A 26,926-nucleotide genomic window follows, 5' to 3' on the forward strand; every position below is an offset into this window, starting at 1 on the left:
AGCCTGGGCAACAAGAGTGAAACTCCATCTCAAAAAAAAGAAAAGTTGACATGGATTTACTGCATGACCAAACAATTGCACTTCTAGGTACGTATCCTAAAGAAATAGGCTTTTGTTCACACAAAAACCTGGACACACATATGTATTATATTCTTATATGTCATAGGTAAAAACTGAATATAATCCAGATGGCCTTCAGTAGGTAAATGGTTAAATCTATGGATGTACTTGTCGTATATCCACGCCATGAACTATTACTCACCAAAAATAACTATTGATATATGCAGCAATACAGATGAATCTCCAGCAAACTATGCTGCTGAGTAACAGTCAGTTTCTGAAGGTTGTATACAGCATAATTCTATTTATGTAACATTCTTTAAATGAGAAAAAAATTAAAATGAAAAACAGTTTAGCAGTTGCCAAGGGTTAAAGGGTGGGTAGAAAGGGACAGGCAGGAAGTGGTTGTGACATACACTAGTAACATGAGAGATCCTTATAGACATAAACATTTCTGCATCTTGTCTATTTGAAGGCAAGATTCTGGCTTGCTATAGTACTATAAGTTTGCAAGATGTTACTATAAGAAGGAACTGGCTAAAGAACATGCAGGATCCATTTGTAATATTTATTCAGGAAAATGAATCCATAACCTCTTAAAATAAAATGTAAAGAAACAGAAAATTAATTGTACTCATAAGAATAAACTTCTTTTTTATTTACCATCCATGTAGTTATCCATTCTGATGTTCAGCATCCGTTCTGGTATCCAGCATCATCTCTTTCTGCCTAAAATCTTTCTTTTAATATTTCTTTTTTTTTTACTTCATACACACATTTAGCATATGCAATTTTAATCAACCAAAAGAAAATCCCAAATGTACAAGTGAAAAAAATCCAAACTGTTGACACAGGCTTAACTAATATCAGCTACTTCTATGTACAGCTGTATAAGTTCAAAAAAGCTATATGTATACATAAAAGTTGTTTATACACAGGTCTGTACATAAGGGTCTATACATTTATTTCCTCAGAACCCTTAGGTGTCACGTCTTGGTGAGGACACCAACACTTCATTCACATATCTTACAAAAAAGAAAGACCATTTCCAGGATTGACAACATTGTGAATCCTGTATTCGGACAATGTACACTCCGCTGGGCTGGTTAAGATGCTTCCATCATAATGCAGATCACACCAGGTGCATGGGTTCCCCCAAGCAGCTTCACACAGAGTGCTCCAAAGTAAAAGCCCATAAACCAACCTGAGATGAGGAAGCAGAGTCCTGCCCAGGGTGCCACCACAGGTCTAGGCTTAGTTGAGTCTGCCTGCCCTGCTCACTGTCAGTATTCCAATTCATCTACACTGTTAACTTTGGTGGGCATGGAGGGCAGGGGTTGCTGTAGCACATCTGAGCCAAACCATTTGGCGAGTCCCACGGGGGAGCTGCTCCTCTGGCTGGGGCGATGCTCCAGCTGGGAGTGCATGTGGGGCAGGCCTGACCGGCTGGGCACGTTCTGAGGGGCTGTTTGAACACTGACAGCTGCTGCCTGGGAACCAGAACCTGGAGGATGCAAAACTGAGTGCTGTAGTTGCTGTTGGATCATTGCCAGATGCAGAGGTGTTCCAGGACGAGTTTAAGAAAGGATGACTAGCAGCAGGTAAAGGATAAAAGGGCTGACCCAAGATGGGGCCAGATATTCCCTGGAAATGAGTCGAGTCCATCCCAGGAGGAAGCATGCCAGCTTGGAGCAAATTCGGAAGATGCTGTGGATATACTCCCTGTGCCAGCATTCTCTGTACCAACCCTGGGTGAAGCTGGTGAGCAGGCCAAACCATAGGGACATGGGTGACAAGGGGAACTTGGTAGGCAGGGCGGAGAAAAGGTGTTGCAGGAACTGGGGATGCCAAGGTGGGTGTTTTTCTCCCAGCTGTTTTAGGTCGATAATCTTGTTCTTTGGTGTAACGGTTGGTCTGGGACACTACGTTGGAACATGAAGACCTCTGTAACGCTGATAGTTTTGGATTTGTAGTGGGAGAAGAGCCTCGATCAGCACTGGGTTCAGAGCTGGATGACAGGAGATTCTCTTCACTAGACTTCTGAGTATCCTCTTTACCGTCACCAAGAGCTGCTTTTCCAGATGTTGGCTCCTCCTTGCTCTTCTCTTTGCTCTCGTACATCTTACGAATCACTGAGATAGGGGTAAAGGAAGGAGAAAGCATGCTTGTGATGGAGGCAGCAGGGGCGGGGGAAGAGGAATTCCCTCGATGCACTGGTGCTGGCGACTTGGTCACTCGCTGTTGCCTGTTTCTGAATCCATCTCTGGTTCTGTCCACCTGTGGTTTGCCAAAACCAGGTTGGTAGAAGTTTGAGGCCTGTACAGCCAGGTCATGTGGCAAGGCCAGCCCCTCTAAAGCTGCCTGTTCCAACTCCAGCTGGCTCATCTGCTGGGCCGTGATGGGCTCATGGGTTTGCGCATGCCTTGGAATGAATCTCCGAGTAGCTGCTGTGGTCCTGGTGTGAAACCAATTGGTGATGGTATTCTTGGGCAAAGGTAGCCTGCTGAGTCTGCTCAAGTTTGAAACACCTGTGACAAGGGAGGAGAGGGTGTTCTTTGGCCCAGTAAAGATGTTGTAGGCTCCAAGCTCCTCATAAGGCCACTCAGAAGATTGGAAGAAGCAGGTCTCTGAACTGGTTGACCCAGAAGTTCCTGCAGGATGTTCCTACGGACAGGCTGGCCTGGAATCTCAGCAGGGGACATCAAATGGCTTTCAAGGTTTCGGCTGACTTTGGGCTAAGAAGGCAAAGTCCCACTTGCCTTCATTGTGCTCACTAGCTTGTTGAATGCAGTCATGTCTCCATCTTTCTTGAGTTGTTGATTGTTGGTTACAGCATTCAAGGTCTCTTCTCGGTGTTCTGCCATGAAGGGAGTTGAATTCTTCACTTGCTGGTCCACCTTCAAGCCCTTCAGCCCTGCTTCTACCTCTTCCACTGAAAGCACAACCTCTGAATGTGAGCTTTCTTTAAGTTTTTCTTTATTTGCAGAAAGGCTGGAAAGAAGCAGTTTCAAATCCACTTTGGCTTTGTGTAGCATTTCTAAAATATCCACTTTATTTTCAGTATGGTCTTCCAACGGTATAGGAGCAAAGTAATTCCCTGAGTTCTGTCCAGGAGAGATGATGGCTTGCTCCAGACCTGCAGGTCTCTCTAGCTCTTCGTGTGGTGTTGACCCAAGACGGCTGGATCGGTTTCCTGATCTGCTCCGGTTAGAGAATCACCTACTGAATCAACTGGCAGAGACTGACCCTTCTCCCAAAACATCTTCTATCATCGAAGCCAAGCCTGGCACCTTAACAAGGTTAAAGAACTCGTTAAAGTCAAATTCTCCCGGGGACTGCTCAGGCAAGTCAGCATCCCTTGGCACTTCTTGATCAGCCACAGGCTTCTGTGCAAGGATGACCTCTACCGCATCCTCTTTGGCCACTCCTCCATCGCACTCTACTGTACCTTCCTTCACAGAGGCTGTCCTTCGCCTTGTTCTTTTTCTCCCTTGTGATCTTCTTCTAGTATCTTATCATCAAAGCCAGTCAGTGCGATGGTTTCAGACTGATCTGTGGGTCCAGCTGAGAACCACTCTGGTTCTTCTTCTGTGTAAGAATCATTTCTTCTGCGTTCACTAAAGACAAGCTTACTATCCCCAAACTCTCTCCTGAAATGCTTGTCCTTAAGTCCCTCTCTCGGACTCTGTCTCTTAAGCCCGGCGGGTCCTTATGCTAAGACGGTGATAATTCTCAAAGGTCTGGGCAGAGATTATCCTCCCACTGCCAATCCTGCGTCCACAGACGAAGCGCATCACTGTCTTTTTCTAATGGACTTCCTGAACGCCGAGAAATAACAGCAGCTGTCACGTGGCAGCCCCCTCCAAAGCTCCGCCTCTGAGGGCTGAGAACAACATCTAAGACATCTTCTTTCACACGCTCTCGTGGATCTACTATCCTGCTCTCCAGGGAAGGCCGGTCTGTATCCAACTCTTTCTTCAGACTTTCCACTGGTGAGCTCCGCCCTGAAGCCGGGTAGAGAGAGGCATGCCACTTCTCAGGGTCCCAGACACCATCACTGTCATATTTTTCAGAAAGGCATGAAGGCTGCTGTTTGGAATGGGGGAATTCTTTTATATACAAGAGTTCTTCTTTTGTATTGCGATGGGGGCATTTGGAGGCAGGCAGCTTCTCCAGGTCAAGGAGAGCATCTCCATTTTCTGTTTCACCCACACTTCTCCTATCCATGGCTCCTTGGTCTACAATGCTCTGCCCTCGGTGCCTCCGCCGCTCGACGGCCCTTTGCGTAGGCCGCTGCTCCCCACCCCAACGCCCACGCAGGTCCCAGTGTCACTCCCCGCAGCCTTCGCGCTCGTGCCCCCCCAATATTTCTTACAGTACATATCTGTTGATGATGAGTTCTATCTCTTGCATATCTTTATTTTGCCTTTGTTTTGAACGTATTTTGCTAGACATAGAATTCTAAATTGTGATCAATTTTTTTTCTTTCAATGCTTTAAAGATGTTGCTTTTCTGTTTGGCACATTTCTTGATTTCTACAAGAAATTCACTGTTCCCTGTGGATTATCTGTACCTTTGTTATCTGTATCTTTGTTGTGCTATAGGTAGTATGTCATTTTTTTCTCTGCCTGATTCTCTATACCACTTGTTTGAGCAAATGAAATATCATATGATAAGTTACTTGGAAATAGTTTAATTTGTTTGCCTCTTGCTTTAAAAATTCTGTAGGCAGGACAGAAACAATGATCAATTTAGGACTAATTATTCCCATCTACCCAGGCAAAATCCTTTGTGTACTCCATCCAGTGTCTTTTGGATAGCGGTTTTCCACTCTGATTTTGGTGAGAACAGATGCCTTTCTGGGCCTTATACCGGCGCCAGCCACCATGACCTCTAATCCTTTTGGGTAGGTTTTCCTTAGCCTTCCTCCCATGCATCCACTGAGCAATACTGAACTCAATATTGGAGAATCCTTGGCAAATGTACACAGTCCTCCTTTGTCAGCTCTCTTGTCCAGTGCTCTATTCTGTGGGTTCCATATGCCCTGGCTTTCTTAGAACCTCAGATCCTTCTCCTCAAGACAGGGAGTTGGATGGTCTATGCCTGGGATTCCTCTCCTGTGTGGTGGTGATAACTAAGGCAATTGTAGAACTAATCTCATTTGCTTTCCTTCGTTCAGAAATAAATATCTTTGTTACCTGGTTTCCATCTCCTTGCATATGTTTCATATATTTTATTCATATTTTGGTTGTCTCAGGCAAGAAGGTAAATCTGGTCCTTGTTAACTTTATTTTGACCAGAATATAACGAAAACAAATGGCACAAATAGGTTGAGTAAAAGACAACAAAAGTTTTGCTTCCAACAAGAAATGCCCTTGAAATATAAAGCACAAATAGGTTAAAAGAAAATGGATGGGGAAAGATACATCATGCTAACAGGAATCAAAACAAGTCTAGAGTGGTTATATTAGTACCAAAGTACATTTCAGAACAAAGCCTATTGCCAGGACTAATGTACATATTTTTTAAAGTGTCAAATAATTAAGGAGCCATAACAATCCTAAACATTTTTGCACTCACTAATAGAGCCTCAAAATATCTGAGGGAAAACTGATACAACTGCAAAGACAAAAATGCCAGACAAACTCACAAATGCCAGATTTTTGATACTCCTCTCTTAATAATTTATAAGTTAAAAGAACTAGAATACAAACAACCATTTTATATAAAACAAGTAGACAGAAAATCAGTGAGGATCTCGAAAACTTAAATAGCACTGTCAACCAACTTGACCGAACTGACATTTAGAAAAGACTCCCCAAAACTCAAAAAATTTCAACTGCACACTAAAAATTGACCATGATAGGATATTCTGAATCATAAAACTAATCTTGATAAGTTCAAAAAGATTTAAGTCATATAAAGGGTATTCTCAGCCACAATAGAATTAAATTTGAAATAAGTAACAGAAAGACCCTGTCAAATCTGCCAAGTATTTGAAGGTATTTAAATAAGACTTAAGTCACAAAACACATTATGATAGACAACAGTAACCTGGAAGGGTTGGGGATAGAAAGGGGATGTGCCATGAGAACTTATGCAGTGGGTACAATGCGTTGTATTCAGGGGATGGATACCGTAAAAGTCCTGACTTTGCTGCTATGCAATCTATGCATGTAATAAAATTTATACCCATAAATGTATACAAATAATAAAAAAGAAAGAATGTGATTACACACACACACACACCATAGAATACTACTCAGCCGTAAGAAAGAATGAAATCATGTCTTCTGTAGCAACATGGATGGAGCTGGAGGCAATTATCCTAAGTGAAATAACTCAGAAACGGAAAGTCAAGTATTGCATGTTCTTTCTCATAAGCGGGAGCTAAACAGTGAATACACTTGAATGTATGGAGAGGTGTAACAGACATTGGAGAATAAAAAGGGTGGGATGGTGGGAAGGGCTTGAGAGCTGAATTACTCACCAGGTACAATGTTCACTCTTCGTGTCATGGGCATGCTAATAGCCAAGTTCACCACTATGTAATATATGCATGTAAGAAACCTGCACTTGTACCCAACAAATATGTAAAATTTTAAAAACAAAAATAAATAAATTATAAATAAATAAATACTTTTTAAAAAGAAACTAAAAGTCCAATCTTATCCAGTGTAATAGGTTAAGGAAAGTTAAAAAAAAAAAAAAAGGCAATGAAAATAAAAGCTGTTTTTGGAGATGGTATGATTCTCTAAATACTGATAAAAATATGATTAAATTAAAAAATCAGGCCTCTAGAACTAATGAATAACTTTAGCAAAGTTGCAGATAAACATGCAAAAACTGATTTTATTTCTGTAAACTGATGACAAACAATTGAATGCTAAAATTTTTTAAAGGAGGGAATACCATTAATGATAGCATCTAAAAAATAAAATACCTACAGACAAATGTGACGAAATAAGGTAAAGACTTGTAACACCAAAGAACTATACCATACTGATGAGCAATTAAAGATGACCTAAATAAATGAAGGGATGTACGTATTCGTGGGTTAGAAGATTCAGTATGGCTAATACATCAGTTCTCTCTAACTGTAACTATATATTCAACACAGCCCCTATTAATATCCCAGTAGGCTTTCTGTAGAGATTAATCACCTGATTCTAAAATCCATATGAAAATGGAAAAAGCATAGAAAAAGTAAATAATTTTGAAAATGAAGAATAAAGATGGAGGACTACAGTTATCTAATTTTAAAACTTACTATAAAAGAATAAGAACCATGACAGTGTAGTTTTGGCATAAAAATGCACAAATAAATCAATGGAACAGAATACAGAGTCTAGAAATAGACTTGCCCACACACACACACACACACACACAAACACTAAATGAGTTTAAGCAAAGTTTCTAAAGCACTTTGGTAGAGAAAGGACAGTCTTTTCAATAAATGGTGCTTAAAAAATAGGTATCTATGTGCAAAAAAAATGAATGTTGATCTGTACCATTTGCACAATATATGAAAACTAGCACAGAATGGATTATATCCCTATATGTAAAACTTAAAATTATAAAATTTTCAGGCAGCAACACAGGAGAAAACGTTTTGATACTGGCTTAGGCAAAGATTTTATAGCTGACCAAAAGTATGATCCACAAAAAAGAACTAACTGGTAAACTGGACTTCATTAAAAGTAAAAGCTACTGCTCTTCAAAAGACACTTTTAAGGGAACAAAAACACAAGCCACAGACTAGGCCAAATATTTCAAAGGATATATGTGTTAAAGAACTTGTATCCAGAATATGTAAAGAAGTCTGTAAACATGATAAAAACCAACAATCCAAATCAGCTCACCAAAGTGAGCTGGTGAATCGGACAGGTGCTTCATCAGGGAAGATACGTGGATGGCAAATTGGCACATGAAAAGATGCTCAACGTCATTTTCATTAGAAACATGCAAATTAAAACCTGAATAAGAAACTGCTACACATCTGTAATGATGGCTAGAATATAAAAGTTTACCCACACCATGTATTGATGAGGATGTAGAGGAAATGGATTTTCATACACTGCTGGTGGGAATGTAAAATGGTACAATCATGTTGGATAACAATCTAGCATTTTCTTTAAAAAGATAAAGGCATACCCACAACATGCTCCAGTCTACTCCTAAGTGTTTACCCAAGATGAAATAAAGCATATCTCCATACAAATATTTATACACTAATTTTCACAGCAGCATAATTTGTAATAGCCAAAAGGTGAATGGATAAACAAACAATGGAATAAAATCATATTAAAAACAGGAATGGAAGAATGATACTTCCACAGCATGAATAAATCTCAAAACAACCATGAGGAGAGGGCCGGGCACGGTGGCTCAAGCCTGTAATCCCAGCACTTTGGGAGGCCGAGGCGGATGGATCACAAGGTCAACAGATCAAGACCATCCTGGTCAACATGGTGAAACCCCGTCTGTACTAAAAACACAAAAAATTAGCTGGGCATGGTGGCGCGTGCCTGTAATCCCAGCTACTCAGGAGGCTGAGACAGGAGAATTGCCTGAACCCAGGAGGCAGAGGTTGCGGTGAGCCGAGATCACGCCATTGCACTCCAGCCTGGGTAACAAGAGCGGAACTCCGTCTCAAAAAAAAAAAACTATGAGGAGAGAAGGAAATCATGTATGATTACATTTCTAAAAAATTCTAGTAAATGCAAAAGAGTGTATGGTAATAGCAGAGTAGTGACTGTGAGAGTCATAAAAAGAACAGGATTACAAAGAAGCTTTAGGAAATTTGGGAGAATTGTTGATTATCTTCATTATCCTGATTGTGATGATGTTCTTGCAGGTATATACATACGTCAAAGCTCATCAAATTATATTTTTAAATATGTGCACTTTATTGCATGTCAATTTTATTCCAGTGTAGCTGTTAGCAAAAAGTAACATAGGTTTGTATTGTCCTAATAATGAAAATCCCCACATCCAGCCATAGTCCCTATGAGTAAACTGCAATTATGAAATGAAAGTTCTTGTTTCATGAATGTAGGTCCAAAAAGTCACTCTGATGCTACTGATGAATTGTAAGCATAAAAATAGCAAAAATCTGTGCTCTAAACTAGGTTTAGGCTTTTACTCACGGGTTCTTTGAAGAAGTACGACAGCTTACTTTTTAAAGTGGACTTTTGTTTATTTTAATGATGCCCTGAACCTCCTCAAAGAAATGGATGGGTTTTGAGTATAAGAGGAGTTAATAAAAGCACTAAGAACAACAAGTACCTGAAACTGACATACTCAAACAACACTTTTTTTTTGAAGATTTAAAATAGCATCCAATCATTCTGTGATGCTAAACATATGTATTAATATATATAAATTTTTAAAGGTAAAAGTGGCTGATACTCTTTAAACTCAATGGCTGTTTAAATTCTGGGCTCCTAACAAAAGCACAAATCTTCAAGAAAAAGAAAGAGACCTTTTTATCAGACGTCCAATGTCTGATTCCCCCAACCTCACAGCATGTCCTGGCCTTCTTGTGGGCATGCTGATCAGCAGGAGCATGTTAGCATTCATCCCTTCCATGGGAAGATTAACTGCGGTGCAGAAAGAGGAGAAGGAGAATGTAGCAAGGGGAATATATTGCCTTGTGGCAAAATGGGCACTGGGCTGGCCACATTAAAGCTGTCGACATTGTGCATGCTCACAATGTGCGCTCTGGGTTTGTGTCTGTCGGTCTGTGTGTGTGTGAGAGAGCCAGAAAGAGAGAGAGAGAGAATCCTTAAATAAGGTACTGGTAACCTTCAGAATAAACCAAAGAGCATCATTTATTAAAAAGCAAGATCGTTGAACAAGAAGGAGACACACAACATTGAGAATGGAGTGGACATTTTGGAGTCAGGGCCAACTTCCCATTTCAGGGCCTGGAAACCACAATACTTTTAAGGGCTCATGAAAATGTTTATTTTAATTTATATAAAAATAAGAAGAAAATAAATATATAACAATTTAGCCTGAAAATATTTTATTTTCTACCAACATAGCCATGATTTTTAATTTTTTTTCCATAAAGAAAGGTGCTGAAAAAGCCAACAGTGTCTCAGTGCCACCGAAGTTATAACGTGGCCCTGAAAGAAGGAAGTTACTAACAAGGCTTCGTGTCGTATTAAACACTAAGGCTGAGGACCTAGGAAATATCAGTGCTTTATGAACTACAGTGCAATTTTCCTGGGATAAGAAGCAGAAGCCAAGGAAGGAGTGAAAAAGATATGTTTGGTGTGGAGTCCTCAAAAAGTGCTGTGACACCAGCTCCTGGAGCAGGTGCACAGCTGAGTCTGTCCAGGTTAGAAGTGGCAGTACCTGTTTGAAGGTGGCCTGCAGTGTCTTTTTAATGTCCCACCTGCTAAACTAAAACATGGATGTCCCCTCCACTACAGGCTAAAGTTATTTAGAAAAAAAAAACCCAGGAGGACTTGTAATATCCAACTCTGGCTTATCGTTTCTTCTGTATCTCCAGGAGGAAAAAAAAGAAGATAATTATGTCTAGAAAAAAAGTGATAACGTTATTCAAAAACTCATTAGGGAATAAGGAGGTGGACTGTGACATGACGAGAGAGAACAATGTCAAGGTTGACAATAAAAACAAATTTCACAGGGAACTCCAACTGAGATACGCTATTTATCCAACTTTTAGAAGGTTTTCTTGAGAATTGCAAAATAGCAGTATCTTCAGAAAATAGTAAAGTTCTTTAAGTCTCTAAACTCACTTAATACTAAAACACAGTGTTTGTGGCACATCCAAGCCCTTCCCAATTTTCGCATATCCCAGCCTTGATTTTTGCTGCAACTGATAAGAATGCTTTATTGTGCCCCTTAGGGTGTCTGGGTCTGATGGATTCATTCTGTTGTGAGGGTCTCAATGTGGGCAGAATTGGAACATGGGCTTGTTCGTTACCCTCCATAAATTGAAAGGGAATGTAGAAGCTACTGCCTTTGGAATTCAATTCTGACGCAATCTTAAAAAGGGTTGCACTGACTGTTGCAAAAAAATCTAAGTTATACTAAAAATTAAAAAAGCAAAATATAGACTTCCAGTGGAGTAAAGCCCAATGCACTTCAGTGATATAGATGAAAATTCCAAAAGTAGTAACACCGTTATTGATGTCTGTCCATCCTCACAGTAGAAGAGGACACGAGTGGCCAGGAACAGAACCAGCATTCTCTGTCTTCCAACGCCCTCCACCTTTGCCAAGGGCATGGACTGGTCTATGGGACATGGACATTGGATATTTAAAACAGTCAGTGTGTGTTTCCTAAGTAAGAGACACTTGTAGCTACAGTGGTAGATACACCATATACTGGCATAGTTGGCCCTTTCTGTTGGTGGTTTTGCATCTGTTGATTCAATCAACCATAGATGGAAATTACCCCCCACAAAAATTGCATCTGTGCTGAACATGTATAGATTTTTTCCTTGTCATTATTCCCTAATCAATACAGAATAACAATTTAGATAGCATTTACATTGTATTATTATAGAAATGATTTAAAGTATACAAGATGTGCATAGGCTATATGCAAATACTACAGTATTTTAGAGAGGGATTTGAGCATTCATAGAGTTTAGTATCTGCAGGGGTCCTAGACCCAGTCTCTCATAAATACTAAGGGACGCCTGTATTTTATTTTAATACTTCTTTGTCCTCTATATTGTGCTACCTGATCTTTCTATTCTCTAACAATATACACAGTTTGTAAATAGATTTTTTAGTTTTTCTTGACCACTTTATTAATCCTTAAAATTATGGAGCTCTCTTTAGGTCAGTGGGTTGAAGAGAGGGTCTTTCAAAACACCTCACCTCACCCTTTGAGCCTCTCCTCTGTAGGTGGCAAGCAAGGTATCTAGGTTAGGGGCACAGCTGTGGCTTTCAAACCCATGACCATGGGGGTGTTCTGAAAAATATACTGACCTTAAACCTTTCTGTATGACACCTGGGACACAGATTTAATTTTAATTGAAAAGTTGTAAATGTTATATTTTAAACTGATTCAGCTAAGAATTAAAATTCAGGGACCATGTCCCTTTCTGCACAGGTGCTTGAATTGGGCAGGGTTGTTACCAAAACACAAGAGGTTCTATCTAGGTCCTGCTCCTTGACACACAGGAAGCCAATGACTGAGACAGTGAGTATTGCCAGAGAAGACATCTTTAATTGGGTGCTATAGCCAAGGAGATGGGAAATCAATCTCAAATCCATCTCCCTGACAGACTAAAATTAGGGACTTACATAGCAGAGAAGAAATGTAACTACATGGAGGAAAACAGGAATTAGGGAGGTGTAAGGAAGAGGAACTGGTCAACAGGGAGCAGGTACTTAGGCAATTATGGTGGGTGAAGGCTCTGACGTCTTACTGTCCAGATGCAGTGATCTGGTAAGTTTTAGTTCCATGACACTTACTATCTTGGAAGTCTGATTGTTGGTTTCCCAAGAAAGGAACTGAGATAAGACAAACGTAACTTTCTAAAGATTCAAGACTGGGAGGGTCAATTTCTATGTTTATTCAAAAGAAATAATAAACATTCGTTCTATGGGAAAATTGGATCCGTTTCAGGGTTATTGGGCAAAAGAGAGTAAATGGTTAAAAAACATTTATGTTAGCACTTAAAACTATATCCTGTTTCTCATATGCATAACTATTTCCTAAAGTATGCCATTTACAGATTATTCTGTATAATTTATCATAAAAAATTTTCCGCCAATATTCATTGTTTTATTCACCATAGTATAACCACATGAATTCTGCTATAATTATTAGAAAATTAAAATAAAATACTTGGTAATTAAATAAGTTTCCTTAGAGCATTAGTATATTATTTCTATGCAGTACCATTTAGAAAATAGTAAAAGATAAACCAAAATTGTAGGACAATTTGTACAATTTATATAAGCTTTGATAAATAAACATTGAGAAAGGGCCTGACTGCAATTATCTTCAGACTTCAGTATCTACATCTTTGTGAAAAGTAGAATGCCTGAGGGCTTTAAGTTATCATAAAAAGGATGGTTCTTTTGCTTTCATAAAGATTTAAAATTCCTATCTTCAATTTCAGTAATATTACAGCACAATCAATGTGTCTTTTCTTTTATGATTTCCAGCAGTTCTTATTGCCAATTAGCCCTTTGAATGCATAAAGCACCCATTTACAAATCGCACATTTAAATTACTTGGCAGGTGGATATCAATGCTAGATCTCTGTGTGTGCTGGATGCAATAAAGGAAAGAGTTCGAACAGTAAATAAAGGGGGATGTTTAGTTAGACAGGAATGCATTTTAATGAAATGATTGAGGTAGGTGCACTGATATATGAGGACGTAGGAAAATGTAGCTAAGCATTTTATAAAGAGGTAAAACTGAATCAAACAGGAAACCACAGCTACCACAGCTGTTTCCTGTTCTCTAATTTTCCTTCCTTCCTTCCTTCCTTCCTTCCTTCCTTCCTTCTTTCTTTCTTTCTTTCTTTTTTTTTTTAGAGACAGGTTCTCCCTCTGTTGTCCAGGCTAGAAAACACTGGTGTGGTCATAGCTCACAGCAGCCTATATTTTTTTAAAAAGCTTTTTATGTAGATATAGGGTTTCACTATATGGCCTCGTCTAGTCTTTAACTCCTGGCCTCAAGCAATCCCCCTGCCTCAGTCTCCTGAGTAGCTGGAATTACAAGCCCAAGCCACTATGCCCAACCTTTTCCCTAGAGACTTGCCCATGTGTGGATTTGCATCACCTACCACAGATTGCCAGGATGTCATATTTTATTGCTATTACAACTTCAGCATATTAGAGATTGCCTACATTTCATGAGTCTGGACTGGTACTTTGCCAGTTATGCTTTTTGACTCTCCTTTTTTTCCCTGATGTAAAAAGCAAATTGTATGGCATCCATGTAGATAAACAGTAAAGGTTAACTTTTCCAGGGAGCTCACTGAATGATTCTGAAGGAGCTTCCTGGAACGGCTTATAGGTGTGCTGAGCTCTTACCACCCCCAGAAGCTACATAGTACATGACACTGAATACTTGGCACCTGCTCTTTGGAGATGGCCAGTAGTTGAAATGTTATCCACTAGCTGTCAACAAAGCCAATATAAAGACTCATAGAGATTGTGTAGTTTTGCCTGCAATACAGTTGTGCTGTTTGTCAGTAGCTTTGAGAGAATGTATATAAGTACTGAAAAATAAACAAAAACACAGCTGGTTATATATCAAAAAAGTAGACATAAGAATCAACAAAACTATCAGCTTCTCTACTTATCCTGCCTCCCCTTGGAATCCTGCTACTGTTCACTTGCATCATTAGATAAAAATCAATCTTTAAGTAATGAGCTTTTCTGTTGCTTCCCTCCTATATATCTATAGTTATATTACTTTCCTTTGGGGCATGGATTTTGTTTTACATCTTCTTGATGGCAAAAGTTTCTGCTAAGGCATTCCAGGAGACTGTGACAGGCATCTTTACTTTTTGAGTCAATACCTCGGTCATTTATGTAATGATGAGTACCCTAGAGATTCAGCAGATGCTGTTCAATTTGCATTTATTTGCATATCTGTTTTGTGATCATAAAGTTCCAATGACTTAGTCACAACAATCCAAGGTGGAAGCACATTTGTGTGTTGGTAAATTCGGACGGGATGCTGAGTGAGACAAGGCCTTTGAGATGCATGGGTTTCAATTTGCATTTATTTGCATATCTGTTTTGTGATCATAAAGTTCCAATGACTTAGTCACAACAATCCAAGGTGGAAGCACATTTGTGTGTTGGTAAATTCCGACGGGATGCTGAGTGAGACAAGGCCTTTGAGATGCATGGGTTGTGAGAGGGTTAAGTGTGTCTGAGGTGAGAGGAAATTGGTTCAGATGGTCAGAGCCATGCCTTTATGAGGGCAAGTGTATGAATCCTAATTCTGGGCTTCTGGTATATGTGTAAGGAGCATCAGATATCAGAAATCTAAGTAGACAAGAGGACCAAATCAAAAAAATGCTTTAAGTCATGGATCAGGAAGTATCTGAACCAAGGTGAGAGAAGCAGAGGCTGCGTTTTAGGAGACTGAAGACCTAATGGACAAGGTCATTACATAAATGACCAAGGTATTGACTCAAAAAGAAAACCCTACAGGGAAAAGAAAAACCTGCATAGGGAAACCTACAGAAGAGTTTCAAACACGCACAATGATGTTCCGCCCTCTCTCTCCCAGATGGCCAGCCTGGGCTGATGGCTTGTAGGTGTTCTTTTGTCCAGGAAGGCTGAGCACTCTTGACTGAGGGTAGGGGTATGCTCTGGAGGCCTATTTTGCATCGCTTACCACAAAGAACTGATGTGGTCCTGGAAGGAGGTCCCCTGACAGGATAGCAGAAAGACCCCCTACTGCTGAGTCTTTCTAAGCGCATTTCAGCTATAATTGGCATGAGAATCAACTGAGAAGCTCATTGCAGATGCGAATTCCTAGGATCTCATCCTTGACTCACTGAATCAGACTCTCCAGGGCTGTGCTTGGGGTGACCGTCAGTTGCACATAAGTTTGCAAACTGCTGAGCTCCATGTGGATGCTGTGTTCAGCTTCCTATCTGACCCACTAGTCGACGTTGTGCTGCAGTTGCTTCTCTGGTCAAACAATAATGATAATGTGTATTCCAGCTACTGGTTAAAATAACAGAAAATTCCTTTTAAAATTTGAAATTCCTATCCAGAGTTTATTATTCTATTTTTTACTGAACCAGGGTAAATTCTTTCCTGGCCTCCAGCTGGGAATGTCATCAACATCAGTATTTTTCAATGTATAATAGACATGTCAAAAAATGGTTTTGTAAGAGTTTTGGGTTCATTTTCTCCACCACCATTGCTACTACCACAAATTATGGACAATTGTATAAAAGACACTGTGTTATTCATCATGCAGGATCAACATGTGAGCAAAATGCATTGCTCCGGTAATGTCCATCTAAGATCTCTTAAACCACACCACATAATTGCAGGCAGGGTGTGTTCATGGACAGAATATAGGCTTTAAACAATACAACACAAAGAGAGCACCTCTGTGACAAAGGAAGTCATGAAGGCTCCACAAAAGAGACAAGGATGGGCTGGGTCTTTCACGGTGTTCAAACATGCAGAGTAGAGGAGAAAAAAAGGCCTTCTGGGATGGTGTACATAAGGGCTTGCTAGTGGGAAGAGGCAGATGTATGTTCCCATTATCCATAGGGTGGTCCAGTGCGACAGGTGTATAAAGTGCAGGGTGGCTGGTAAAATGATGCTATGGTTTGAATATGGTTTTTATTTCATATTAACATGTAATTCCCAGTGTTGCAAGTGGGATCTAACGAGAAGTGTTTGGGTCATGAGCCAGCTCCCTCATGAATGGCTTGGTGCCATCCTAGTGGTAATGATTCTTGCTCTATTAATTCCTGCCAGACCTAATGGCTAAAAAGAACCTGACACCTCCCCCCACCCCCTCTTGCCTCTTCATCTGTGAACTGTATGCTGGCTCCTCTTCACCTTTCACAGTGAGTGGAAGCTTTCTGAAGCTCTCAACAGAAGCAGATGCCAGTGCCATGCTCCTCGTACAGTTTACAGAATTGTGAGCCAAATAAACCTCTTTCCTTTGTAAATTACCCAGCCTCAGATATTCCTTTATGGCAACACAAATGGACTAACACAGATGAAATTATTTTCTCACACATAAAAAAATATGAAGTTTGTTTTTTGAATAGCCTTTCTTTGAAGTAAGGTGAGCATACCATATATTTTACAATTTGGAAATTTTTTACATTTAATTATAGCTTAGTTTATTAAATCAAAATAAGTCAAATAAGATATAAACAGAAAACATTGCAGATTATTTTTATGTGAATAGAACTGCAAATAAGTTACCTGTGCTTGGATTTTCCACAAGACTGACAAGATTGCACTTAGTCAAATGTAGGAGTTCTGTCCCTTTCCTGGGTGCTTCTTTGAACCAGCCCAAACTGGCCTCAAACCTATCAACAACAGAACATATGCTCAGTACACATCCTATACAACTGTGCCAGAAAGTGGACAGGAGCAGGTAGCTGTGGCAAAGCAGACCAGAGCTGATAACTGCTCATGGGACACTGCAACCTCCAGAGAAAATAGCTTCTCACACCCTCCTTACTGGCAATGGGCACCCACCTTCACCACCTAAGATCAGAAAACCCCCAAGCCAACCTTAGGAGACTAACAGCAGAATCTGCCCCCAGCTACATGATCTGGAATTTGAGTTACATTTTTCTAAAACAATAAACCAAGCCATACTCATTGTTTCAGGTTCTATTTATTTCCATGAGAGCATCTCCAAGGCAGCAAACTATTGGTTGCACCCAATTTATAGATAGTATTTTAATAACTCATTGGAGAATTGATCTTATACATACTTCTGCATTTGTCCTTAAAATCCTGGAAAGAGAATAGAGAGGGAAGATGTAGGTAGAATACGAGCAGAAAATTTGTTAAGAGAGAGATAACACAGTGTTAGTCTCCTGCCAATGAGGTCTCGCATTGCAGAACAGCTTCAGCCACAAGCTTGATTGGTCCTGAGGAGTATTTCCCCCACTCAAGGCAAGGTTTCTTTTCTTTCACAGTCTGGGATGCTGAGACAAGAGTCTCTTTACTGTTTACCCACCCAGACTCATCCACCCCTACCTACCAGGCTGACCCATCCCCCCATCCCCCAGACACTCCCAACTCCCACCCTCCAGGTACACCCAATCCCTACCCTCCAAGGCTCGTGCAACCCCAACCTTCAGGAATAGCAACCCCATCCCCCAACCCAAGGGCAGATGATTGAATTAAGATTGAGGGATGATTAGTGTAGGTATCATTGCATAAGCAATGTAGAGTTATGGGAAGTTTGCTGCCCCATCCTCCTCCTTGTGATTAGAAAGAACAGGGCATATGGAAGGAGCTGGAGCTGAGGTGGGGACACTGCCAGGGTCAGTGGAGAGAGAGCAGCAGGGAGAGCAAAGGAGCTTCCCAGTGTGAGAGAGGCATTCCATCCTATACTGATAATCCAAGGAGAGAACTTCTGATGAAGGCTTTGCTTTAATAAAAATTGCATTAACTTTAGCAGCTGTCTAGCTGGGTGGATATCCACCTGGGTGGATAATAAAAAAATAAATTCGAAGGAAGTTATGTACTTGATGAAGTGATTTTTACATCTATAACATATTTCAGGTTTCCTGATTTTTTAATCCATCCACACAGTCCTGATACATTCACCCAATGTGGACTATGTGAGATCTGAAACCGAGAGCCATAAATGTGACACCTCATGCCATCAGGCTGACAAATGAGTACAGGCTCTGCCTAGTTTCTCTTTGGTTGGCAAGCACCTTCAGAAAGAAGTAGGAGGTGGTGCTGGCAACTGTATGGAAGTGCCTGTATCTTGACAGGCATCAGATCCAGTCCCTCTACGCATAGGGGCTAAACACACCTCTGGACAGAAGCTCTAGTCTGTAGAAATGATAAGGGATATGTATATACTATCCCATTTCTTCCAGGAATTAAATGATCATCTCTGCAAACCTCACTTAAAAGTGTGTGCATCAGAAACTTGAGGAGAACAGACGTCTGAATACAGCCAGCCCACCTCTTTGCCCACTCCACCACTTGCCAAGCAAAGAAATCTGGAAGAAATCTGGACTCCAAAAGCCAGCCTCACTGCCATGATGAATCTTCTACATCACCATAAGAATACACCGGCTTCTCTTCATACCACATTCGACATCACATACAGCCATTATTCTCTAAAGTTCTGATTAGAACACGTTTCTAAAGGAATTTTCACATCCATGAATGAACTGAAAAGTAAAGTGGCAAAGAAAACTATTTATACTGCAGGAGGGTTTAACGTATTTTCTCCTGGATCCAGTATCTAAAGTTTTATAAGCAGTCTCTGCGTAGTTCTGAGACGTCTCTGAACAAAAAAGGTTACATCTCCCCTACATACTTCTTTAAATTTGATGTTTACTTTTTATAATCAGATTTTAGATGTTTCTTTTCTCTTTTGAAAGTATTTCTTTGTTAAAGTCTTAAAGGCAATTGACCAAGATGGAACATATCAAATTAACCAATACCTGAGTAATTGATCAGCCATCTGGAACAACTAAGTAAGCCTTTCAGAGAATAATCTTCTAGTGGGAACTTCAAGCCTGATCTGTGCTCCTAAATGCTGCATCTATCTAGGCAGAAAGGGCTACTTTGAGGCCTGGATGGCTCTTGTCAAGGATGCATCCTTTTCACAAAAATTTCAATCTAATATGTGAGTGCATACTATTAAAGCAAGAAATCAGGAATAAATTTTCTTCTTAGTGAAACAACTGACCCTTTCTTTCAAAGGCAGAAAAACTTTAAAATATTTTTATTTTTTAAAAATATTCATTATCTAAGAAAAACATAACTAGGTCATTCGACTAGATACATGTTAATCATGTTATTATTTGTCCTTTTTGTAAAAGGACAGGCTAAAAGCAGTACTCTACAGTTGTATTTATCACTATTATCTGGATGTCTAATTCCAGGCAGGACACAGATGGGGCTCAAAAAGTATTTGTTGGCTAATCGGTAAAGTTACATGAGACTTTGAGGGTCCTAAGCCCATCCTGAAGCTTGATGCTAGGTAATAAAGAACAAAGTCTGGAGCTGGAATCCCACTCCTCTTTGCCAGATTTGACTTAATGGCTCCTAGCCTAGCTCAGTAGACTAGAAGGTCTACCAGGACCCCAGCTACCCTGCCTGTCTTTGAGTCAACATGATTGTTTACTTAATGTATGGATAAATTGTTTTATTTTACTGATCCATCAAAGTAATTTTTGTCCAAGTATATTTGTTATTTCTTTCTTTGATTTTCATTTAAGAGCTAACCACTATTTTTTAATGTTCGCCTTGTATTTGAAGAGTAGTTTCAATTTTTTTCCCACATGTTAATAACTCATTTATTCAGCAAAGAGATCACCCAGCCGCCATTCTCATAAGGACAATGCTCACTGCTACCTGAACACTTTCAAGTGCATTATAAGTTGTTTTGATGGAGACAGCTGTAGCTTTTCACCACATTTTCAATTACTGAATTTTTTTTTCACCTTGATAACTTGGGGTCAGTAGATAGCTATTTACTTACATGTTATAGTCAATATACTATGCTAAATGCCCATTTGTGACTGCAACAAACTCACAGACACACTATGAACCGTATCATACAAAATCATGACCATGAGTTTCAGTGATTCTGTCTGTCTCTTAAAGAAAGAAATATCCCACAGCTCAGATTTACATAAGTAGTGCCTCCTTTTAAATAAATTAAAAATTAAATGCAGTCCTGCTTGTAAAATTATAAATATTTCTAACCCATTTAACAGAATGTTAAAATGTTTATAAATGCATTATCTCCCAGTAAATAAACATGGAACTGAACCTCATTTTTAAAAAGTCATCACACTGGCCCATGGAAATATCTAGGATTTATCTCTTAACGTTAGAAAAATTAAAACAAGAGGAAAAGAGAGAAGAAGAAAAATGAAATTTTACAAAATGGCAACTACAATGACCTAAAAGAGTGTATTGAGATGTCTTCCTTGAACTCTGGAATTCAAGGAATTCTGGAATGAACACTTGTAGGTAAGGAGAGTGATTCTCTTAGCACTGAGGTCAAATCACAAGGTATGGAGAAATCATTTACACATTTTATAAGGAAAGACAGACTTTGAGTGACTATTTAAAAATCACATACCAAAATTTAGCCAGAATATCCAAGACTGGCAGATTTTGATGGAGTGAAATCTTCAGTGGCAACAAATTAAAAATCATGATCCTATGGATGCCACTTATTTTTACCAATGCAAAGAAAGGAAACATGATTGCAAAGTACAGTAGACACTGAACAGGTGAAAACTAGACATTATGAACAATTTAAATGACCAAAATGTTCCCTATGGAAGCATAAAAACATGATTTTCAAATTGATTCAACTTGTAGTGTGTCTCTTAGATGTAAGAAGCAGTTCTAGTTTGGTGGCCTACTGAACTGCTCTTTACATAAAATATTTCCTTCATCTTTAAAAAAAGGCTTCTGCAAAGCACTGACTTCTTCAGTGTGGGAGAAGAGAAAACTTTGTAGAGTGGGCTGACAAACTTGTTTCCAAGGGCCCTGCTCAGTGATTCATTCCATCAAATTCAGAGTATCTCCAAATCTACATGTTAAACTTCAGGATTTCGTTTTTTCAGTTCCTTCTCAAGTCTATTTCAGCTCCTAATGTATCAATAATATTTTCTCCATGTTTAAGCATAAAGATCTCTAGTTCTTCAGGAGTTTTCACTTCTTGAATTTCTTGTAACATTTGGTCAAAATCTTATTTTTCCAAATATGATTTTGTAACAACTCGCCCATCAAAATCTACTTCTGCCTTAAATCTTACTTTACCTAGTCCCAGATCTGTGGCTTTAACATCATGAATTGCCCTTACTGATGGGTCATTCTCCAGGAGTTCAGTGAGCCTCTGTGCTTGTTCTGGCTGGATGGACCGCCCTAAGAGTGCTTCTGTATTAGTGTAGATGAGGAATGCTGACACCACGCCTAATAAGGTGTCCACACCCAAAGAACCTAGGCTGTCATACAGTGGATTGCCTGTTACGGAAGTAAGACCCATGCAAGTGGCTGCTATTATAACTCCCAAGACTGCAGCAGTATCCTCCAATAATATAACATTTGTACTAGGATCACGACTTTCCATTACATATTGGTAAAACGACATTCCTTTGGTCCGAGCACTCCTACGAAGTTCATTTACAGCAACAAGAAGTGTCGCTCCTTCAGATAATAATGATCCTGCTAAAATACAATAGGCCCATAGAAGGGATTCTATTGGTTGAGGATGAAGCAATCCCATGACTCCATGGTACCAAGATAGTCCTGCACCCATCATGAAAATACCAACACCACTAATTAGTGAAGAAATACAGCGCATATTCGAAAATCGGTACGGATGAGAAGGATCTGGTGTTTGAACAGACTTACTGATGCCCAATGCTAGTAAACCCTGATTACAAGTATCAGATAATGAATGTATAGCTTCTGAGAACATACTTGCTGAACCAGTATAAATCCAGGCAAGAAATTTAAAGAAGCAGTTTAATCCATTGATGCAAATTGCAACCATCACCACTTTTCCTGGTCCCTTAAAAAACACTGATGCTGTTCTGGAGCGCAGTTTCTCTGTATTCTATTTCTGCTTCCTTGCGCGATCTTTTCTCTCTGGCAAGAGCTCCCAGGCTTCCCCAAACTTCCAAAGATTTTGCCTCCACATCTGATCTCAAGTATGCAGTGAAAGACTCAGTATCTTCATGAGGACTTCGTCGTCTGATGTTTCGAAGTTGTTCTAGACCGCTGGATTTAAGGCAGAACTCATTTATTGCTCTGACTCCAGTGATGAAATTATTCTGAGTGTACTTTGATCCATACTCCCTTTTCTGAAGGACTGCCTTAAACTCTTCCTTGGAGAGGGTCTGGCTTAAGTGGAGCTTTGAGTTCTGCGCCTATGTCTTCTGCTGTTTCAAACGATGGTACTTTTCCCACTCTGAGAGTTTGTGATCCCTGTCCTTCTTTCTGAACATCTGTGGAGTACAACTTGACTTGACTCAGTGTACAAAGGTATGGATGACTATAGGGAACCAAGTTTGAAAAGCTTCTAAATGTCACTAAATTCTGCCACTCCTGGCGGTTGCTGGGGCCACGGGTCACCGCCCTGCATCGCAGACGGAGCCAGCACAGAGAGGACCACCCACATCTGTGGGCCGCCGCGGCAGCCAAGCCCGGTAACATCCTGGCCGGGCAGAGGCCCCTTCTCCGACACCGCCTCCTGCCTTCGCGCCTTCACCGGTACCAACTGACTCCATAGACTGGGCATCCGCAAACACTGACGCCTTCGCCGCGACCTGGAAAACCAGCTTCAATGTTTTTAACGGCATTTAAACAAGACCTTCCCCAGGTATTTGCTGAAGTCCGTATCTCTATTAGGTCAGGATCCATGGTTCATTCTATTTGAAAGTATAAGGAGCTATCACCATATCATCTTAGACTCCATTCTTTCATCTGCTCTCCAAAAGATTGAGGAATACATTGACCTGACCAAAGACAGCCTTCTACTCTGTGAGAGTGTCTTCTAAAATGTTGACAGCCAGACTTATTACCAATTTTACCCCTACATACAAAAACACACTCCAAGAAAAAGTGATGAAACAACTGGAAGAAATCCCTTCGGATTAGAAAATCTGTCCCGTCTCGTTACCGCCGTGCACAAAAGCTCAGCAGTTCCAAACTCACCCATCCCCACAGAGTTAAGGATTGATGTTTTAGTGCCTTACCCTTAAATAAAAACCAACAAACAAGAGTCAACAGAACTTGAGGAGAACCTTTAATAAAACCGCTAACAAAAAATATGGAAATGAAGACAAAGAGAAAAAAGAATAGAAAACTCAAAAGAGAGATATTGTAGGGAGCCAAAGAGACCTTCAAATTAACAATAATTCTACTCCTAAGGAAGACAAAATAAGATAATGTGTCCTTGGAAAAAGAAAGATAAAGACATGGGTTTTGGGAACCAGGATCCAGTGTAGGATAGAGGAAAAGGGAATTTCCAGGATGAAACTGGAATGATGACCAGGATTGAATCAATGCAGTAAGCCTGTGACATCAAGAAGGGAACAGAGGCTTTTGAAGAAATGTATGTCTCCAAGGGGGAAAAATAATCTGACAGCTTAATTAATACGTTTGACTTTATTTGAAGGAGTTTTTCAGTTTAATCAGAGGATTTAGGAATGATAGACACATTGGAATTCATAGACTCTAAGTGTTTCTATTATCTACAGCTGTGTAACAAACCCTAAGACTCAGTGGTTTAAAATTATAACTTATTGCTACCTCTCAAGCTTCTGTGGGTGGACAGGGCTCAGCAGGGCTCACTTCAGGGCCTCTCCTATGATTACAGTCAGATATTGGCTGAGACTGGAGTCACCCTAAGGGTCAATGGCTGAAGGTATCACATGATTCACTCACATGTTTGTGCCTGGGTGCTTCCTGGAACAGCCAGAGAAATATCAGTCTTCTGTTTCTTTTCACACAACCTCTCCACATGCTGACTTGGGCTTCCTCACAGCGTGGCTACCAGGCATCTCTTTCTGTGCACACAGTCTCTGCATGTGGTAACTTAGGCTACCCCCCACTATAGCCATGGGTGGGAGGGTAGTCTCAAGGCAGTCATAATCCCTCATCCTAGCAGCTTCCTCCAGAGTATTCAAGGCACCTGAGTGGAAGCTGCAAAGTTTCTTGTGATATAGCCTTAGAAGGAAAGGAAGGCCACCTGTACTACACTCTGTGGTCAAAGACTAGCCCTGATTCAAGAGGCAGACTACACAAAGGCAAGAAAACTGAAAAGTGTGGTTCATTGGGGGTCATATTTGTAAACAAGCTCCAATGTTAATCAAATAATCAAATAATACAGTTACCCCACATGTTAATGTGAACAAATATGTACACGACTGCATAGATGAGAACAATTTTTACAGGAACTAAATAAACTAAATATTGACTTAACTTTAAAAATGCTATGGCTATACTGACAGAATGGGGTTAGGATGGCATGTGTGAGGGAGGGGAGGGGGAGTGCAGCATAGAGGACCCAGAAAGGACAATGCCAGGGAGACCAGCAAGGCCTAGAATCGGGGGGGCTCATTCTCAGGTTCACACAGGGTCAGGGCCAGCACCCAGTGACCCCTCTTTCCATTCTGCTCCCTCAAAACTGTACCTGCCTCTTACTAGCGTCTGCCTAAGCAGCAAGAGAGGAGTTTATTTCTGATTTTCATCTTCCATGTAAGAAGTTAGTAAGCCATAATTAAATTTAAAAATTAAAGAGTATGAGTACAGAGTTTCAGTTTTAGAAGATGAAAAAGTCCTGGAGATGGAGAGTGGTGATGCTTGTACAACATGGGAATGTACTTAATGGCAATAGGCTGAACACTTGAAAATGGCTAAAGTGGCTGATTTCATATTATGCACATTTCATTCTCTATACAAATAGCATCTTATCTAGAATTAAGTAAAATATTAATACATTTAAATTAATCTATTTGAATATTTGTAATGGTTTTAAAAACTTCCAACAGAAATAAAGATACCATGAGGAGAGGAGAATCAAGGAATATCTAATAATAAGGTACGTTATCTAAGTTAAAAAGGTCAGTAGCTAAAATAGTTGAAAATTGCTTTCTCTCAAAAAGGAAGAATCAGGAGTATAGTAAGAGATTACTGTTTCTTGTTCCAATATTTGTGGCACTGTTTAAGTTTTTAAACCATTTTCATGTATTACTTTGATAAAAATAAGAACTTACAATGAAAGTTAAAACTAAATCATTTGGATAGTAGGACAAATCTTCCTGGTTTCTATACTTTATCTCTAGGAAAAACAAATGACCTGTATAATCTAGAAAGGGCTAATTTAAACTTTTGATTCCATTATTTCCCGCTATTTACTTTTACTTATTTGGATGCTACTTCAGGGGCCTGCTCCAGAGCACTAACCTTTGCTCTCTGGAGGACACAGCTTGGTAGACGTAATTCCCAGAAACCAGCAAGTGTAAGAGAACAGTACGCAATTCATAAGGGCAATAGGCAGCACTTAGAAAGTAAATCCTTCCTGGTAAAATAAGATGCTTTCCCTCATGAATTTCAGGTTAAATTTGTTTTTTTTTTTAATGACAGTTATAGTGGATACATGCATTTACTGAGAAAAAAGATAGATCATAAACTTGCTGAAGGAGATACCAATTATTATGATCAGTTGTATGCCACGAATCAATCCCTAATATATAGTAAATCCACTCAATAAAATGGAAGTTTATCTTAATCTAGTTGGATTTTATGACATTTACGTGGCTTGGTGATTTATACCCAAAAGAATTGTGGAGAGTTTTATTACTAACAATGTTTCTAAGTGTCACACTGGAAAAAGCACATTCTGTCTAGACCTCTGAAACGTCTATTATCTTGGAAGAGGATTGTCAGTCACAAGTTACACTTTATTAATAGCTAAGTCAAACTGAAACTTTATTCACTTCACAGAGTCACAAAACATGTTTCTACCTGAAGCGGAAAGGATTCAAACAAAAGATAGCATCCAAATCTATATATTTTATGATAGTCTATTACTATTTATCTTTGTTGTCAGAAGAACATACTTCCAGGGAGACATATAAACAAAGGTACTAAAATAAGTTATATTTGCCCAGCTTGAGTATCTGTATAATCAACGTACAAGCCTGTGAAAATTTTCAATTTCAAGAGCTATGTGGTTTTGATTAATAAAGGGAAATTCTTTTTCTTTTTTTCCACAAATCTTGATTAGTAATTCTCAGTACTGTTCTTCCCCTCATTAAAATAAGACAAACACATTCCAGTCTGTCTCTCCCATTGAATACACTTTGACAATAGCCAAGAGGTGGAAGCAACTCAAATGTCCTTCCAGGGATGAACGCATTGCAAATGTGGTATATACATGCAATGGAATGGTATTCAAAAAGAAGAAATGCTATTAACATTCTCAAGCATGAATGAACCTGGAGGACATTATACTAAGGAAAATGTAGCAATCACAAAAAGGCAAATACTACATGATTCTACTTATACAAAGTATCTAAAAGAGTCACATTTTTAGAGACAGAAAGTAGAATGGTCATTTCCAGAGGATGTAGAGAGGGAGCAACAGGGATTTGGTGTTTAATAGGTACAGAGCTTTAGATTTGCATGAT

The 26,926-nt window shown here is 39.7% G+C and overlaps 1 long non-coding RNA gene and 2 pseudogenes across 1 annotated transcript in view; all 3 read right to left on the minus strand.

The window, feature by feature from the left end:
• Nucleotides 1–18,815, minus strand: part of LOC144578790 (uncharacterized) — a 35,466-nt gene extending 16,651 nt beyond the window's left edge. Inside the window, exons 1-2 of the long non-coding RNA XR_013525238.1 lie at nt 18,721–18,815; nt 16,986–17,092 (exon numbers count right to left, since the gene is read on the minus strand). This is a non-coding gene — a long non-coding RNA (uncharacterized LOC144578790). The remainder of the gene's footprint in view (nt 1–16,985; nt 17,093–18,720) is intronic.
• Nucleotides 703–4,442, minus strand: LOC100413247 (eukaryotic translation initiation factor 4E transporter pseudogene; annotated as a pseudogene).
• A 2,486-nt stretch (nt 18,816–21,301) lies between the features above and the next one.
• Nucleotides 21,302–23,060, minus strand: LOC100391758 (proton-coupled zinc antiporter SLC30A9, mitochondrial pseudogene; annotated as a pseudogene).
• Nucleotides 23,061–26,926: the final 3,866 nt, after the last annotated feature.

The sequence above is a fragment of the Callithrix jacchus genome, chromosome 1 (assembly GCF_049354715.1).
Source record: "Callithrix jacchus isolate 240 chromosome 1, calJac240_pri, whole genome shotgun sequence".
Lineage (NCBI taxonomy): Eukaryota > Metazoa > Chordata > Mammalia > Primates > Cebidae > Callithrix > Callithrix jacchus.